Raw genomic sequence first — 6,005 nt, 5'->3', positions numbered from 1 at the left:
CCCCGGGACTGGACAGCGCCGGGCCGGAGGCAGGCATGGTCTACACCGCCCACGGACCCCAAGGGTGGGCTCTGCCACCAGCGGGGCCACCAAGGGTCCGAGTCCCACTCTTCCTCCTTCCCTTCCAGGGGTGAGGCAACAGGCACTTCAGCACGTTTTGAAATTATATATATGGATTTTTTTTAACAGGAAACACGCATATGTGATGGAAAATTCAAAGTGGACCCAAAGGGCTCCTGGACGAGTGAGGCCCCGGCAGGCCTCACTCCAGAGCGACTGTTCAGGTCAGCGGCTGTGATCCCAGAACTTTACACAATGAGTGTCCGTTCCCGGGTCTTCTTCCCCTGGCATGAAAGCCACGGCGTGGGAACCCCGACCCTGCCCGCTGGGGCCATCTACTGCCTTCACTGTGCGGCGCCGGGCCAGTTTCTGCCGAGAAGCTCATTTAGGGCACCTGAGCTCCGCTGCCTGTTTTAACGATTTGGTCCCGTCTCGCTGCCATGTGTGCCCCCTCTGTGCGTTCGGGATGTCTCTGCCACGTGTCGAACTCTGGGTTTGCAGGTTTTGTTTCTGTGGTCGTGGGTTTCGTGGCCAGCTCCCTGGAAGGCTCTGCTCCTGTTGCAAAGGAGCTCAGTGGTCTGACCGTTACTCCCGGATAATGCGTCTTTTTTTTTTTTTTTTTTGTCTGCTTGTAAGGTTTCCCCTAGAAGCTGGTTTTCCAGGCCTGGGTGTGTGCTTCCTGGAGGTGTGGGTTCCCCGAGGGCATTGTGCCAGGGGCTCTCCGGGTCCACGGGCTTCACATCATCAGCCGGTTCTGAAAGATCCGTGGCCTTCAATTTCTCGAGCTCACTCCGGCCACATTCCCTGCCCTCCCCCGAGCTGGCGCTCCATTTACAAGGGCTTTAGGTCCCACCGCATCCCCACCCCTGCCAGGCTGGGCAATAGGGCCCTTTCCCCCAGCTCTGCCGGCTCCTAAAAACAATGAACTTCTAGCTCAGCCAGGAGACGCCTCTCCCTGGCAGTGTCCTCCAGCGGTCTAATGGGAGAAGGGTTCTTGTACTGTTCTTGCAATTAAAAATTTTTTAATATATTACTTTAAAATATCTACAAATAAAGAAGTTTATATAAAAATACCCCTTTTACTCCGGCTTGACTGCGTGTAGGAAGTCACAGGAGACGACCCCCACCGGCCAGCGGAGCAAGCTGGCCTCCCCTGCCTGGACGCTGGGCTCGCGGGGCGCGTGGGCTCACCTTGACCTTCCGCAGAAGCAGTGTTTTCGGATGTCCTCGCCGTTAAGTTACTTTCTCCGTCATGTCATTAATGAGCGTTTTGTGGACAGGTTCTCTGAGAACGTAAACTCCTCGTTCCTCCTCGAATTTCCCGTGTATTAACTTGTGTAGCTGTGGACCCACAGGCCGGCTTTAGTCACTGGGTCGTAGCCCAGCGCTGTCTCCATGACCAGGCTGTCCTGGGTCAGCGGGCTGTGCTCCCGTCACGGGACCTCATCCGTCTCGACATGGCTCTTCCCCTTCTGACTCTTGCAGACACGGGTTCCTGGGTCACCTTCCCAGGGCCTCCGGTTCCTCCTGGGGTAGAGCAGCTCTTGGAAACCCGGGTCTGGTGCTGGGCGTGAGCCCTGCTCGGGGGGCGCTGTCGCCCCCCCACCCCCTCCGAGGCAGGGACGCACACGCTGGTTCACGTCTCGACACGTCTCTATCCACGTCTCGACACGTCTCTATCCACGATGTGTCCTGAGAGTGACCTGTTCACACAGTTCCTGTCGGTTCCTGTCCTGACTTGGACCTGCTCTCTGCCCAGCATTTGTGACCCTTTTTCTGACATTCAGAAACCCAGCGTCCGTCACCCTCAATACACTTACTCGCTCCAACCCCTCTTAGCTCACTGGTCTCATATTTACGGCCTCGCCTCCCCCTTGCCTCCATGGCAGCCCCTCCAGGTCACCTGTAGTGGATGCCCCTCCCCCAGCCTGGGTGGCCACTGTCTCTGCCCCCACCAGCCTGTTGTGCTTGGGGTCAGCCACAGGGCATGCCCATCCCGACCCCTGAGCCTCCCGTTCTGAGGTTGGGGGTCCTCCCCCCAACAGGGCCAAGGTCACCCGGGCACAGGTAAGCGGGAAGGAAAGGGATCTGCCAAGGGCAAAGGCCAAGGGTCACCCTGACGCCCAAACAGGTGGCGGGGGGCTCTGTGCGGGCGGCGTCCTGCTGCGGACCCCAGCGCAGGAGCTGGGCTGCTGCTTGGGATTTGCTGGTGGCGTTACCAGAACTGCTTTCCCAACCGCAGCTGCGCTCCAGAGGCCGAAACACCCGATAGAGAACCAATTAAACCCCGTTTCTTCTTCTCCTGCTGGTTCATGTGTCAGGCAGAACCTCATCTCGCGAAGGGATAGGCAGGCCCCTTATCTTCCCACCACAGGGAAATGGGCGACCCCTTCCCAGCGGAGACTTTGAACTCCCGCGGGGCGAGAGCGGCAGGGAAGACGCTGGCGGGAGTCAGGGGAAGGAAGGAACTCGCCGCTTATCTGGGGATGGATGACGGGGGTCATGGGCTGCCCAGGGCGCGGCGCGGCTTCTGGTCAGCAAAGGGAAGGCAGTGGGGAGGCTGTGGGCAGAGCAGGCTCAGCTTCGGGACGAGGCAGCCGAGGGGAGAGGGAGACCAGCGGGCCGGCTGCTCGCACCGACGAGGTCGCCACAGGGTGGGAAGCCCACGGAGGATATTCAGAGCCCGGAGGAGCCTGGCACCGCCCCCCCAGCATGTGGGCACAGGGGTCTGGCCCATGCGCCTTCGTGCTACTGGCCTGGCTCATGGGCACCGCCCGTTCCTGGACACTCAGCAGCTGGGGCCCTGCCCCCCGGAACAGCACTGGGGTCCCCACGGCCAGCCTGCAGCGGCTCTCTGCGTGGGGCCCCTTCCTCAGCACCCTGTGGACCCTCGTGGCCCTCTCATCCCTCCTGGGTAAGCACGCCGGGTCGGTGGAGGGTTTGCATTCTTGTTCTCAAAACCAGCCTCCAGAAGCGTGTGCTCTGGTTTCATCAACGGTCTTTCTGGCTTCCTCTTGTGACTCCTTGAGCCTCGGAAATATTCTTGGGAGGGCACTGCCCTTCCAGAACAGCAGGCAGCCTCCATGCCCGGGCAGAGCAGCTGACAAGCCCTGGTCACTCAGCGTGCCGCTCCGTGTGCTCCATGTGTCCTCCTGCCCCGTACCTGGCCTCGGGGGGACAAGGAGGCAGGAGGCCAAGGCCTGGGGTCTCTTGGGCTTTCGAAGGCCCCTTTGAGGTGAGGTGGCCCGTTGGAGCACACAAAGACGCTAACCCGGTTGGTACCATCCACCTGATGGAGCCCCCCCGCACGGGACCCGCATGGCGGACCCCGGACCCCTGTGCGTCTGTGTACAAACAAACGTGCATGCGAGGGTCGCGTTCGGGGCTCAGCAGCTCAGCTGTCCTCGTGCAAATCCCGGCGCCTTCATTTTATTTGTTTATATTGAATGAAAAGGTCAACATCAAATGCCCCATGTTTTCCTACATTTCAAATTGGCAGAGCCCTAATTTGTGTTTTTCCCTTCCAAAGCATGTAGCCTCTCAGGAAAATTGCACAGAGCAAATAATTTAGCTATAAGGGTGCATTGAATTTGGGGAAATGTAGTACCAAATTAAATTAAAGACTGGCCATCCAGCATGTGATCAGATTTAAAAAGACACGGAGTGTATTCAGTTGTGCCTAATTTCCATGACCTTTTTACAAAGAGAATAGCCTTGGCTAGAAATTCCTGAGGACGCCTCTGTCTATGCTTAGGACTGGCTGGCCACGGGTGTGTGCTGTGTGTGAGGACCTGGTCCCAGCCCTTCTGGCCGACGACCACGTCTCCTTCCTAACCGGTAGAACTGGCTGACCCCCGGGTAATGTCCCCCCGAGCACGTGGGCCAGCGAGGAAGTGAAGGTTCCAATCACACAGGGCCTGTCGCCAGACCAAAGGTCAGCCCCATCTGGCTTGGGGTGCAGCTGGTTCCCCGGGGACAGAACCCCCCCCAGAAGCGTGCACATAAGCCACACCTCTCTGCTGGGACAGAAGGAGCCTGCTCCCTGGGATTGCAGTGAACGCCCAGAAAGGCCGGGAATTGTGGGGCCAGAGTCGGGGGGTACCCTAGACTGAAGTGCTGAATGCAGGCTCACGGTGTGGGGCGCAGCCCCGGACAGCCAGCTTCTCCGGTCCAGCCCCGGCCGTGTGCTCGTGGGCGTGGGACCATTTCATCCACAAGCCCTCACCGGCCTTTATGAAATGCAGACGGCACTGAGTACTGCAAGCTTTTCTTAAGTTTGGTGCAAAATCTAGCTGGAACTATCCCTGGGTTTTATTCCTCACCTACTGAGAGCATCTGCCAGTGTGTTTGATTTTGGGGTGCTGCCCAGAGCCCACGGGGCGTCACCTAATGTCTGGACGGCAATTGCACAACATTCAATTTCTGAGCCCTGAAGAGATCTGCACCCCCAGACCATCTGCCCCACAGGCGTGCACACGGAGGAGGGCACATGGTTTCGTGTTCCAAAGCACTGAACCTGACATAATGGGGTTTCTCGGCGTCCTCCAGGATGAGACCCGTGGTGAGCGGCAGGGCGACCCCCCTGTGGCTGGCAAGCTTCATCACATCATTGTAAGTGCAGTTCTGGGGGGCTCTGGAGCTCGGGGGGGGGGGGAGCAGGCAGCTGTGCAAGAGCCCTGGAGCTCTCCGTGGGGGATGCCCCAGAATTCCCAAAGGTAGCAAAACTTTGACATCTGAGGACACACACCGGTTAGGCAGATCTTTCGTCCTCTTGCAGTGGGAACCAGCAAACTCCCACAAGCTCAGAGAAGCCCATGAAGCAGGCTTAGGAGGGGATGTGGAGGCCCATGGAAGCAGGGAGTCTGCGGAGGTCTGGGCAACCAGGCTTTCCACCACTGCTGAGGGAACCGTGGGGCTGGGGCTCTGGCCCAGGTGTCCTGAGGCTCCCACTGTGGCCCTGTACCGTGGGAAGTGCTGGTACCATGGCTGAGCCTTGGGCGGGTGTGTGTGTGTGTGTGTGTGTGTGTGTGTGTGTGTAGGGATCAAGGTGTGGCCGGCACTGCGGACCTACACACAGGAGCAGACCGGAGGGAAGATGCACCAGCCCAGACTCTGGTGGGGATTGCCAGCAGCTGATGGGACAGTGGACTTCAGGCAGGCCACCACGACACTGGCACAGGCCAAGCTGGGGGTCTTGTGGGGATGGCCGAGGGGGACAGGCCGGGAAAGCAGCCCTGACTCGGTGACACAGGCCAGCCAGGGCCCTGACCACCCTCTCCTTCTGCGTGCTGTGGGAGACTCATAAGCCAGGCCCTGGAGTGGGCATGGGGTGTGCCCGGGGTGGGGTGTGGCTGAAGGGAAGCTTTCCTTCGAGGGTAGCGGATACAGGGCCGGTCTGTGAAGGTGGGAGGTCTGTGCAGGGAGCGGGGTGCGTGCAGGGAGGGGGTCTGTGCAGGGAGGGGGTCTGTGCAGGGAGGGGTTAGAGTCTGTGCAGGGAGGGGTCCGTGCAGGGAGGGGTGCGTGCAGGGAGGGTCCGTGCAGGGAGGGGGTGAAGGTGGGTCTCTGCGCATGTGGCAGGTCCAGGCCAGTGGTTTGCCCGCAGGGCGGGAGGTGCAGGCAGGGGGCAGAGGCGACGCTGACCACAGAGGCGTCATGTCCCTTGGCTCTGCTGGTGCCGTGGAGCCTTCCACACCCCTGCGTGTCAGCCCCGCCATGACCATTGGGCGTTGTCCAGAAACTACCTCCCCTCCGCCTTGACCATGGCCGGCTGAGGCTCAGGGAGGATGTGGCTGTCCAGCAGGTGGCAGGCCCGTCGCTTCCTCCTCGCGGGGCCGTCAGCCTCAGCAGCTCCTCCGTTGCTTGTGCCTTCTCTGCTCCGTGACACAGACCGGACCGGACCGACCTGATCTCTTTCGTTTACCTTGGAAATGCGTACACTCCTTGTG

The sequence above is a fragment of the Mustela lutreola genome, chromosome 5 (assembly GCF_030435805.1).
Source record: "Mustela lutreola isolate mMusLut2 chromosome 5, mMusLut2.pri, whole genome shotgun sequence".
NCBI lineage: Eukaryota > Metazoa > Chordata > Mammalia > Carnivora > Mustelidae > Mustela > Mustela lutreola.
Note: the sequence above shows the minus strand (reverse complement) of the source record.